Genomic DNA, 13,411 nt, shown 5'->3' with positions numbered 1-13,411 from the left:
GCAAAACATAATGGCGATCACTCTCTGCTCATTCTTCTTGACCTCTCTGCAGCCTTCGACACCGTTGACCACCACCTCCTACTCTCTATGCTCCACTCAATCGGCATAAAAGACACTGCTCTCTCCTGGTTCTCCTCCTACCTATCTGACCGCTCTTTCAGTGTATCATTCGCTGGCTCCACTTCTTCCCCTCTTCCTCTCACTATTGGGGTTCCTCAGGGTTCAGTCCTTGGCCCTCTTCTCTTCTCTCTCTACACAGCCCCAATTGGACAGACCATCAGCAAATTTGGCTTTCAGTACCATCTTTATGCTGATGACACACAACTATACACCTCATCCCCTGACCTTACCCCCTCTGTACTACAGAACACCAGTGACTGTCTGGTCGCAGTTTCTAACATCATGTCCGCTCTCTACCTGAAACTCAACCTCTCCAAAACTGAACTTCTTCTACTCCCGCCGTATACTCACCTCTCTAAATCTGACATCTCTCTCTCCGTGTGTGGCACCACAATTATGCCGAGCCAGCAGGCGCACTGTCTGGGCGTTGTGTTTGACACCAATCTCTCCTTCACCTTCCACATACAATCTCTTGCCCGCTCTTGTCGCTTGCACCTGAAGAACATCTCTAGAATCCGCCCCTTTCTCATCTTGGAAACAACAAAAACCCTCACTGTTGCCCTGATCCACTCCTGCCTCGACTATTGTAACTCTCTATTAATTGGCCTCCCCCTCACTCGACTTTCCACCCTCCGGTCCATCCTTAATGCTGCAGCCAGGGTCATCTATTTGGCTAACCGTTACTCAGACTCCACCGCTCTGTGCCAGTCATTGCACTGGCTGCCCATGAATTATAGGATCCAATTTAAATTGCTTGTTCTCACCCACAAAGCCCTCCACCGTGTGGCACCCCCCTACATCTCTTCCCTCATTTCTGTTTATCGGCCTACCCGTTCTCTTCGCCCCGCAAGCGACTTTCGACTAACATCCGCACTAATCCGTACCTCCCACTCCCGGCTTCAAGACTTCTCCCGAGCTGCACCTATTCTTTGGAATGCTCTACCCCAAGAAATTAGGATGAACCACAACTTACACAGTTTTAGGCGCTCCCTAAAAACACACCTGTTTAAAGCAGCCTATCATCTTCCCTAATCGAAGTCCTTTTATATTCTTATAGCCCATCCCTTATTTCTCCAAACATAAGTCTCCACCGAACCCAAAAGCACTACAGATACCTCATTGTAGATTGTAAGATCTTACGAGCAGGGTTGTCATTTTTGATGTAATTATTGTATTATCTTTAGCTATGTTACTTATGACTGTTGTATATGAACCTGTGAATTGTTAAGTGCTGCGGAATATGTTGGCGCTAAATAAATAAAGATTATTATTATTATTATAATATGAACATTTGGCTTAATGACAGCTAAACCTTTTTTTTTAGGGTGTGATTCCTGGCAGACCTGGTACCAAATTTCCACCATTAAGCACCAACAGTTGGTCTATGGAAAGCTGTTTGATACACCACCATTTATGTCCCTCTGGGAAAGGGTCTGTACTCCATCTGTACCTGATTTTCACCCCCTGGAAAAAATAATAATTAAAAATAAAGAGCCATAACAATCATTAAAGGGGTTGCCCAGGACTTTAACATTGATGGCCTAGCTTTATGAGAGGTCATCAAATTCTGATCGGTGAGGGTGCAACACCCGGCACCCTCACTGGTCAGGTCATCTCGGCCAGAACTGCTCAGTTACGGAGCTGCACAGCTCCATCAACTATATAGTGGCTGCAGACGGGTATTGCACATCTGCACCCTATTCAAATCAATAGGGGTAGGATGTGTAGTACCCTGCTGCGGCCACTATTTCGTCGATGGAGCTGTTCTGTGCAGCTCCGTAACTGAGCAGTTCTGGCCACCGCCGACACCAGAAACAAAATCCCCAAAACTGTGTGATGCAAAATTCGTAACTTTTTATGGCCATAAAACTGATTAAAAAAAAACCTTGATAACGCCCCCTCTTAGACTTCACAGTCTAAAAGTAAACCATTTATTAAATCGCATGAACCATTTTGAGAAAATTTGGCACATTTTATGACTGCGTCGTCTAAATGTCAGACAGTTTTAGTAAATCTGCCTAATTATTTATAACGAACGACCATAATCTAATCAATGACACGAAAATGAAATAGAAATGGACATTCCCTTTAAGAATGTTCCCCCTGCGTGGTATGTATCATTTGTAGCTGTGACTGTCACGGTAAAGGTTGTTTAACAGATACTTAATGAAATATTAATAGTGGCGCACTCTCCTATCCTTTATACACAGGGCAAACAAAAGCATCTCGATTCCCAACGGATGAGACGTGGCCGAAGAAATCTGAAGTCTGGATAGGATTTGTTACCCACTGAGAAGCATCAATTTATAATACATAGGGGTTTGTTTTTCCCCTCATGTTTTATAGAAATTCCGGAGTCTGGAAGCCATTAAATTTATATGAACTACAACATATTATACAAATTCTTTTTTTTTTTTTTTTTACTCCTGACCTCTCTTAGATGAGTTTCTCCAACTTTTTCTGCCGCTGGGCATTGCAATCCCTCAAAGCTTAAGGTACTGAATGTACGGAGGAGCATGACTGACTCTTCTCTCCCATCATCCCCCCACTGCACTGATACTTTCATAACCAAAGAGCTTCTCCATTTATAAAACTTTTTCTGATTGATCCCTGAGTTTTTGTTACTTCAGTAGAATAGACAGGATTTTATTCCACTTTTTCCATTTTTTTCACTTTGATTCTGAAAAACACTCACCTTTCGATTGAACAGTGTTGTCCTTTGGGGCATACATTTTTTTTCTTACTCACATGCATGTATTTTGGGCTAAAAATCATTTTTGCAGCTGAGTTTCATTTAAAAAATTTTCTCCGTTTGTCTTCTATAGCCTCCGTGTCACACTGTCTATTGCTGGCCACAAAATGAGTTAACTGAGAAACTATAAGTAAGCAAATCTGATGGTCCAATGGGAGAGTTTCTAATTCTTTTATCTGCCTTTTTCAAACTCTTATCAGCTGATTTATGACCCCATAGGTGAACAACCTCTTTAAGGAGGAGCTAGTGACTTAAGCTCATCTACATTGTCTGTGGGAGTCTATTTGGGTCAAATCCCACCAGTTTCCAACAATTTTTAGTGCTCCAGACAGTTTTCTTTTTGTGTCCCTGTCTTTTACACCACAATTCAGAACAGTCCAACTTAAAGTGTATCTGCCCTTTTGTACAAATCATGTAGAAAAGCAGGGTCTTGCTGCCCTCATCCCCCACAAGTCATACCAGTCTAATATATTTAGCAACTGTACCAAACCTCATGGTATGTAGCCTGTCATCTACTCTTTTTTGAGTGGGCAGTTCCTCTTCAGCAGCATTATGAGTGTTGGAACTTACTTTTCCCCCATTTTCCAGCATGCAATGTTACTGCTGCCATGTCCAATGACTTGCCTGCCTTCAACTGAAAGCCAATTCTTTGCTATGCCTGTATGCAGTTTGACAGAATAAGCAGGAACAGAGACAAAACCCGCTCCTATTTCTTGTAAAGAGAAAAAGCATCACCCACACTTCCTGTAGAGAGACAAAGTCTCGCCCACACTTTCTGTAGAGAGACAAAGCCTCGCCCACACTTCCTGTAGAGAGACAATGCCACACCCACACTTCCTGTAGAGAGACAATGCCTCACCCACACTTCCTGTAGAGAGACAATGCATCGCCCACACTTCCTGTAGAGAGACAAAGTCTCACCCACACTTCCTGTAGAGAGACAAAGCCTCACCCACACTTCCTGTAGATAGACAAAGCCTCGCCCACACTTCCTGTAGAGAGACAATGCCTCACCCACACTTCCTGTAGAGAGACAATGCATCGCCCACACTTCCTGTAGAGACAAAGTCTCGCCCACACTTCCTGTAGAGAGACAAAGTCTCGCCCACACTTCCTGTAGAGAGACAAAGCCTCGCCCACACTTCCTGTAGAGAGACAAAGCCTCGCCCACACTTCCTGTAGAGACAAAGTCTCGCCCACACTTCCTGTAGAGAGACAAAGCCTCGCCCACACTTCCTGTAGAGAGACAATGCCTCACCCACACTTCCTGTAGAGAGACAAAGCCTCGCCCACGCTTCCTGTAGAGAGATAATGCATCGCCCACACTTCCTATAGAGAGACAAAGTCTCGCTCACACTTCCTGTAGAGAGACAAAGCCTCACCCACACTTCCTGTAGAGAGGTAGAGAGACAATGCCTCACCCACACTTCCTGTAGAGAGACAATGCATCGCCCTCACTTCCTGTAGAGACAATGCATCGCCCACACTTCCAGTTGAGAGACAAAGCCTCGCCCACACTTCCAGTAGAGACAAAGCCTCGCCCACACTTCCTGTAGAGAGACAACGCCTTGCCCACACTTCCAGTAGAGACAAAGCCTCGCTCACACTTCCTGTAGAGAAACAAAGCCTCGTCCACACTTCCTGTAGAGAAACAACGCCTTGCCCACACTTCCTGTAGAGACAATGCATCGCCCACACTTCCTGTAGAGAGACAATGCATCGCCCACACTTCTTGTAGAGGCAAAGCCACGCCCACACTTGCTATAGAGAGACAAAGCTATGCCCACACTTGCTATACAGAGGCAAACCACGCCCACACTTGCTGTAGAAAGGTAAAGCCATGCCCACTCTTGCTGTAGAGAGACAAAGTGTTTCGCTGTTAGGAATCGTGGTTTTGTGCTCCCACCTGGGAATAGAGCAGGTCCGGTGCTGCGCTATTCGCATTCGCCACCATTGTCCTGACCATGGAGGCGGAGCTACTGCACGTGTATGGTGACTGTTCCAATCATGTGGGGCGTCGCATTCTGATGTTGTCGGATGTGTGGGAACGCAGAACGCCGTGTCTTTCACTGATTTCCATGGTTGCCAGGCAACACAGGTCGCTTTTTTTGTCTGGTGCTAAGCAATAGTGGAACTGTCTTCATTCTGCTGTGCAGTCTTGCAGGGAGTGGCTGTCTGGGGATGATTGGGAGGTATTCAACACCTGATCATTAGGCAGGCTATTTAATTCTGCTCCCTGCTCAGTGCCTTGCTGTTTATTGCAGTTCCATTTGCTGTAGTGGCAGTTTTATCATTTTTTCTTCTTTGGGGTATTGCAGAGGTACTCCCCTGGTTCTTGACTAGGCACCAGCTGCATCACCAGACTCCAGCTGCCCGACGACAATGGGCCTGGTAAGGGCTCTTCTAAAGCCCCCTTTCATTTACTGGGAGCTGGGTGAAAAGTAGACTCACCCATACTTCCTATAAAGACAAAGCCTCGTCCACACTTCCTATGGAGACATAGCCTCGTCCACACCTCATTTAGAAACAATGTCTTTAGCCCACTTCCTGTAGAGAGACAAAGCCTCAGCCACACTTTCTGTAGAGACAAAGCCTCTCCCAAACTTCCTGTATAGTGACAAAGTATTTCCCATACTTCCTGTACAGAGACAAAGCCTGGCCCACATTTCCTATAGAGACAAGGCCTCGTCCATACTTCTTAGAGAGAGACAAAGCCTTGCTCACACTTCCTATAGAAATAAAGCCAGTTCCTGTAGAGAGAAAAAGTCTGGTCCTCATTTCCTGTAGAGAGACAAAGCCTCACCCACATTTCCTGTAGGAAGACAAAGCCTCATTCACACTTCCTGTAGGAAGACAAAGCCTCACCCACACTTCCTGTAGGAAGACAAAGCCTCATCCACACTTCCTGTAGGAAGACAAAGCCTCATTCACACTTCCTGTAGGAAGACAAAGCCTCACCCACACTTCCTGTAGGAAGACAATGCCTCATCCACACTTCCTGTAGGAAGACAAAGCCTCATCCACACTTCCTGTAGGAAGACAAAGCCGTCTCAATGTCTCATCTGCTAAAGAGTAAGACGAATTACACGTGATAACAGACAGTGGAGAGGAGTTTACACATAAAGAGGATTCATAGTGGACAGCACTTTCAAGTGATTTTTTTGGGATGAACAAAATAATTTCTAAACTGTTTATTTATCAGATCATCTACAGTGATGAGCGAGTATGCTTGCTACTGCTCGGTGCTCGCCCGAGCATCTCATTGCTCGAGATGCTCAGCGCTCACCGAGTATTTCCGGGGTTGCTCGGCGGGAACTTGGTCCCCTCCCCACATGTTTGGAGCTCTTTAGGGCACCAATCAACATGCAGGGATTGTCTGCCACACACTGTAATGCTGCAGCCATGTTGGTTGTGGCATTACAGTGATTGACTGGCCGCACAGCGTCATCAGGTCTATATCAGACCTGGCGCCACATGCTCGTCACAGTCACTCCGGAATCAGACAGTGTAGGGAGAGCTGATGATGTGCTAGGGAGAAATTTGCTTGTTTCTAGTTAGTGTAGGTATGCCAGACTATATTAGAGACACATATCCATCTCAACTAACAGTCCTTCTGAGGACTAATCCAGCTGCAGAGATATCAGTGCTAGGCAGGCCGACAGGGTATATAGCAGACTGCAGTGCACATAGCAAGAGGGACCATTCCAGTTCTGTCTGTTGGTGCTTTTACAGATATTTGTAGAAATAGGCCCAGGTATCAGTGGCCAGGAATATTTTTTTTTTATCTTAATCCTGATTATTTGCTTAAAAAGCAATCCAGAGAACACCGTTTATCTGCACCATTTGCTTGTTGGCACTGCAGAATACAGCCAGGTCCTTTCCATATTACAGCACTAAAAGTCCAGCTATTTAAAACTGTGTTTTCTCCGTCACACGGATCACATATAATGTGGGGAAAATTCTGCCATTTCTGTCTTCCATTAAAATGTTGTTTCAGTGTGTCAGTGAAGTTATTGACACCAGTTTGCTGTTAAAAATAGTTACCTACAGGCCAGGTATTTAAAACTGTGATTTGTCCATCACACAGATCACAAATAAGTTTGCTCTAAATTCAGCCATTTGTAGTGAGCGTGGAAGATACTGTCCTCCTTTTAAAATGAGCAAGGCACGTGGCAAGGGACGGTGAACTGGACGTGATGGTGATGGTGCATGCAGAGGCCGAGGACAAGGCCGTGGGCAAGCCGAAATTGTGCCACAACAAACACCCACATCTTCTCACCCGACCTTCCTGTCCCAATTAATAGGGGACCGCAGAACACCACTATTGAACACAGAGCAGTGTGAAAAGGTTATTGGTTGGATAGCAGATAATGCTTCCAGTCACTTTGCCACCACCACCGCCCTGTCTTCCACATGGTCAAGTCTCAGTAGCCGTGAGTCTGGACTGCATATTCCTCACCCTGATCCTCCTTCCTCCCACCATGCCGAGTGCCCGGAGACAACTGATCCCACACTTTGACACTCCGAAGAGCTGTTCTCTTTTCTATTTATGGATTCGGGCCTCTCGCCTGGTCCACTTGAAGCAGGGCAAGAGGAGATCGCATGTAGCGATGCCCAAATATTTGAGCAGCCATGGTCATACGAAGGCGACGGCGGTGGGAAAGTGTCACAAGAGGTGGACAATGATGAGACACAATTGCCAGATAGTCAGGAGGAGGACCAGGGTGCGGAAGTGGAAGACGAGGTGGTGGATGATATAGTAACTGACCCAACCTGGCAGGAGGATATGCAGAGTGAGGACAGCAGCACACAGGGGGAGGGAGGTAGAGCACCCCAACAGGAAGGAAGAAGCAGTGTGGTGGCCGCACACAGAAGGCGGGCAACCATTCCCAGTAACACCAACACGACGGAAGTTGCCAGTACAACTGTTAGGTCTTCCCGAGTCTGGTTGTTTTTTTAAAGACTCTGCCGATAACCGCAAAAAGGCCATTTGCACCACCTGCCAGGCCAGCATCAGCAGGGGTGGCAAAACTACCAGCCTGACCACCACCAACATGATCAGGCACATGGCAGTGTGGCACCCTGCAGCGCATTGGTGCCACAGATCCTAGAGGGGTGCATGGACGGATTCCTCCACAAGAGGCCCTCACAGCATACACACACCTCCACCCTACCACCTCAGACCATCAGAGGGAGCCCGGATAGGGATGTATTTATACGGAGGGTGGAGTTAGGCAGCCAGAACAAAGTCTGCTCCTTAGTGGAGTGCAGCAGAGACAGTTCTCAGTTCAGTTCCTGCAGGAGTCAGCTCAGTTAAGAGTGATTAGACTGCAGTGTAGTTCAGGTAGTGAGCATAAAGTGTGCCGATGCCATAAGAGCGGTGAAGCGCAGCAAGCCTGCTGCTAGTGTGTAGCCTAGTGAAGGCCCTGAGTAGGCCCAAGGCTAGTGGAGTGAGGATAATAGGGGGCAGAGGAGCTTTACAAGCTCACCCCAGAAAACATATACCGGACACCGGGTCCGCGTCTACGGGGCCCTATATCCCCTGTAGAGGCAACCGGAACCCCTGGAAGACTTCAGGTCCCAGGATCACCCAAGAGCTGATACGTACCAGAGCCAGGAGTCACGGAGGCCCCGCAAGCAGGGAGAGTGATCTCCAACCAAAGGCCCTACCACAAGATCAGCCGGTGCAGGACAGAAACCAAGTTAGGCCTAGCTCCAAGCAGGTCAGAGACTTACTAAGCAAAAGCAAGAAACAGGAGGCCCTACACCCGCTCACTGGGGAGAGTCCTGATATGCACCCTTCACCCTACAGCGCCCCGGATTGTGCCTTGAATACCACCAGTAAAAGGTACTGAAGTGACTATCGTGTGTGTCCCTGTTCTTACTCTGACCCGGCTGGGTCCCCTCTGTCCTGAATTCCCTACACCTACACTGCCCTGAGGCCCAGCTCCACCTGTGGGGAGCTACACCATCTTAGCTGCCAGAACACCGGCCTCAGAGGACTGCTGCAGCGCTGGTGGTCCTCACCAGATACCACAGGTGGCGTCACAAACTTTTATTATTTCCTTTCTTTTAAAAGAGACCCCAGGGTACGGGCCCAGGAGCCGACTACCGCGACATCCCCCAAGGCCAGGCATCAAAGCCCAAGCGCCGAGTAATCCCCATCCCCTGGGCGCGTCATCTCTTCCTGGTGTCACAAACAGGATTCCGTGACCGCTGCAACGATGGAGTGTTGTGCCCTTTGCCACCGGGTACTGTGCGCCTTTAATCAAAAACTGTGTATTTTAACTGTGACGAAGATTGCCGCCATTGTTGTGTCGCCGAGCGGGAAGAAGGGCGTAACCGCGGGAAACTGAGAGGCGTACCTGCTGAAGCGCGCGAAGCCCCGGACATGCCCCACGCCTCGACGTTAAACCAGGAAGCGCCAGGTCCTGGAAGGAGCCCCATTGAGCGCTCTGATGTAGGACGCAAGTGACGCAAGGTTCTAAAGGAAGACCGTCACCTGCGGAGCTGCGGCCTACCGGAAGAAAAGAAAAGAAGGTAAGCCACGGTTCGCTAGGGGGGCGCCAGAATGTCCGAAGAACAGCACCACGCCGGAGTACCAGTTAACCGCCCTGATGCTCGGCGCCGAGCAGGCCGGAGCAGCCGCTCCACCAGCAGGGCTTGTAACCCCTGTCATACCCATGGCCCTACCGTACATCCTTGGAGTGAAGTGGCTTCCCCAGTACAGCGGCAAACCAGATACCCAGTCTGGATTTAAGAGGAAGATCTGTGGTATACTGGACATGTACTCAATGACAGGCAAGTAAAGAGCCGCTGTTGTATTGGGACAATTGACTGGTGCTGCGGAGCGAGAAGTAGAAACCTGGTCGGCCGCAGACCAGGAGTCAGTGTCCGCAATCTTTAAAAAGTTACAGACTGTCTTTGAGAATCATACTGAGAAAGACGTCCGGATGAGGTTCAACAACTGCTCTCAACAACCGGAGGACAGTGTTCGGGACTATGCCTGGCGTTTACAAGGGGCCCTGCGAGCTCTGAAACAGGTTAGTCCAACCAGCATCGATAGTGAAAATAAAATGCTGAAGGAACAGTTTATCCGGGGACTGAGGTCTCAAGAGGAGAGCAGGACTGTGCGTTGGTGGTCCCTGGATGCCACCTTTGACACCCTTTAGGACATGGCTATAAAAGGACTGCAGCCCCTGGAAACAACTGCTATCCAATGTTACCAGGGTGGGGCCACCCCAGTGCCTGCAGCGTCCACATTTTCCCCAGTGGCTGCTGAAGCCAAGGTTCCAGCAACGTCCCCTAATGAGCTGGACAGCCTGCGCTCTGAAGTGCGTCAGTTGAGCAAAGCCCTGACCACTGTACTGAGTGCCCTGCAGCGGCGGACGGAGCCCGAGGAGGAAGGAAGGATCCTGCTAGCCAACAGCCCTGAGGATGTCCCCTGGATGAGAAGGAAGAGGAGGACAACGCCACCCCCTGGGAGGACCAGCGACCAACGCCGCCCGCCGAAAGACCCTGTCTGGCACTGCTGCCACAAGACAGGTCACGCCATCCGGAGCTGTCCTTTAAACGAGCAAACCCTGGGGCCGAGAGTCGACACCCAGGAGTAGACCAACCAGGCCCATCAAACTGGTACCGCAGGTTCGTGGGAGGAAGACCTCTTTTGTCCATCGTGCTGGACGGCCTCGCGACACCTGCTCTGCTGGACACAGGATCTCAGGTAACCATCATGCCTGATGTCCTCTACAAAAGGTTCTGGTCTATAGACGAACTTCATCCACCAGATCCAAATCTTTCCGTATATGCCTCAAACGGCCGCCCCCTTAACCTAGTCGGGGTTAAGGATGTGGCAGTAAAGGTGGGAAGAGTGGAACTGAAGAACCAGGGACTAATTGTAGTAGAGACTAATCCTGATGATACAGACTTGTATATGGTACTTGGCACAAATATTGTTAGTAACTGTTTGGGAGAAGTGTTGTTCTTGCTCCAACAGACAGCTGACACTGCCAGACCAGGGCAGAGGAGGGCGCTGCAGATAGAGATCCGAGCCCTTATGTACCAGCAACAGGTAAAGCTAACAGGTGGTGAAATTGGTAATGTACGGGTGACAGACCCTGTACCCATTGTGATTCCCCCGATGAGTGAAATGCTGATTTGGTGTAGAGCAGCAATAGGTCTCAAAGGACGGAGCTACCAGGCGGTAGTAGAGCCCCTTAGCTCGGAGCATAGACCTACACTCTTGACTGCCAGAGGGGTAGTGGATGTACGCAATGGGAGGGTGCCCGTACACCTCCTAAACTATGGGGAGGACGAGGTTAGATTACCACGCTACGCCACTGTTGCCAAACTGTACACAGTAGATAACAACTCCATACACACGGCGGAGTCCTTAACCTCACCAGACGAAGTGGAGGATAATGACCCGGCAACCCTGGTGGAGGATTGGTGTCAACAGCTCCATGTTGGGACAGACACCACTCCTGCCCATCAGAAGCAGGGTGTACACTGGGTGGTTCAGGAATACGAGCAAGTATTCAGTAAGCACCCACTTGACTTCGGGAGGATTAAGGGGGTTCAACACCATATCCCCACAGGTGACCATCCACCCATCAAAGAACGTTACAGGCTTATACCACCAGCACACTACCAGAAGGCGAAGGAGATGTTGCACGACATGAAGAAGGCAGGGGTGGTAAGGGATAGTTGTAGTCCCTGGGCAGCTCCCCTAGTTCTAGTCAGGAAAAAGGACCGAAGCATGAGAATGTGTGTAGATTACAGACAAGTAAATCGCATTACACATAAAGATGCATACCCTTTACCACGTATTGAGGAATCCCTGGCTGCCTTAAAGTCTGCAAATTACTTCTCCACCTTTGACCTCACTAGTGGGTACTGGCAACTGGTTGTTGCTGAGGAGGATCGGGAGAAGACGGCCTTCACCACCCCGATGGGACTCTGCGAGTTCAATAGTATGCCGTTTGGACTCTGCAACGCCCCCGGAACGTTCCAGAGATTAATGACTGGGACACGGCAACTTCGAGACTGTGCTACTATACCTGGACGACGTGATAGTGTACTCCAAAACGTATGAGGACCACTTGAAGCACCTGGCAGAGGTATTTGAGTCGCTGTCCCGGTATGGGATGAAGCTGAAGCTCTCAAAGTGCCACCTGCTCAAGCGAAAGGTACAGTACCTGAGGCACATCGTTAGTCAAGAGGGAGTAGCACCAGACCCGGAGAAGGTCACTGCCATCCAGAAATGACCGGAGCCGAAGAGCCTCAAGGAGGTACGTCAGTTCCTGGGACTAGTCGGGTATTACCGGAGGTTTGTGAAGGACTTTACCAAGAAAGCGGCGCCTTTGCAAGATCTCCTGGTAGGACAGTCTGGGAGAGTTTGAAACCCCCCCGTTCCAGTGGGGTAAGGAGCAAGCTGAATCCTTTAATGTGATGAAGGGGATCCTGACCGGTGAAGAGATCCTAGCCTACCCTGACTACAGCCAACTGTTTCTGTTGTACACTGATGCCAGCAACGAAGTATTAGGAGCTGTACTGAGTCAGAAGCAGAATGGCAAAGAGAAGGTGATCGCTTATGCGAGCAGGAAGCTCCGCCCGACCGAGAGGAACCCGGAGAATTATAGCAGCTTTAAGTTGGAGTTCCTGGCCCTGGTCTGGGCCATCATCGAGCGGTTGAAGCACTACTTAGCCTCCAGTAAGTTCACTGCCTTCACTGATAATAACCCCTTGACTCATCTGGAGACAGCCAAGTTAGGAGCCATGGAACAACGATGGATGGCTCGGCTGTCAAACTACCAATTCACTATTAAGTACCGGGCGGGCCGCAAGAACGCCAACGCCGATGCCCTGTCCAGGATGCCTCACCAGTCAGACACTGAAGAAGAAGTGGATGACCTGGAGGAGATTGAACTACCTGCCTTTCATCGGAATCGAATGGTCCACGAGCAACAAGCCTCCAGGAGGCATCGCAGTAAGACGTTAAACCCCCTGCCTCACCACAGCTGGAAGGAGACCCAGGACAGAGACCCGGTTGTCAGCCGTATCAAAGAACTGATAACCCAGGAAGGTTCCTCCCTGGAGAAAGAAGCGTCTCTCCAAGCCAAACAGCTGTGGAATGAGAAGAGTCGGCTGTTCATCTATAGAGAGAAGCTGTGTCGGAGGTACAGTACAGACCAAAAGTTTGGACACACCTTCTCATTTAAAGATTTTTCTGTATTTTCTTGACTTTGAAAATTGCACATTCACACTGAAGGCATCAAAACTATGAATTAACACATGTGGAATTATATACTTAACAAAAAAGTGTGAAACAACTGAAAATATGTCTTATATTCTAGGTTCTTCAAAGTAGCCACCTTTTGCTTTGATGACTGCTTTGCACACTCTTGGCATTCTCTTGATGAGCTTCAAGAGGTAGTCACCGGAAATGGTCTTCCGACAATCTTGAAGGAGTTCCCAGAGATGCTTAGCACTTGTTGGCCCTTTTCCCTTCACTCTGCGGTCCAGCTCACCCCAAACCAT

The sequence above is a fragment of the Phyllobates terribilis genome, unplaced genomic scaffold (assembly GCF_046119375.1).
Source record: "Phyllobates terribilis strain yellow unplaced genomic scaffold, ASM4611937v1 Scaffold_4__5_contigs__length_816908805, whole genome shotgun sequence".
NCBI lineage: Eukaryota > Metazoa > Chordata > Amphibia > Anura > Dendrobatidae > Phyllobates > Phyllobates terribilis.
This window is presented reverse-complemented; position numbering follows the sequence as displayed.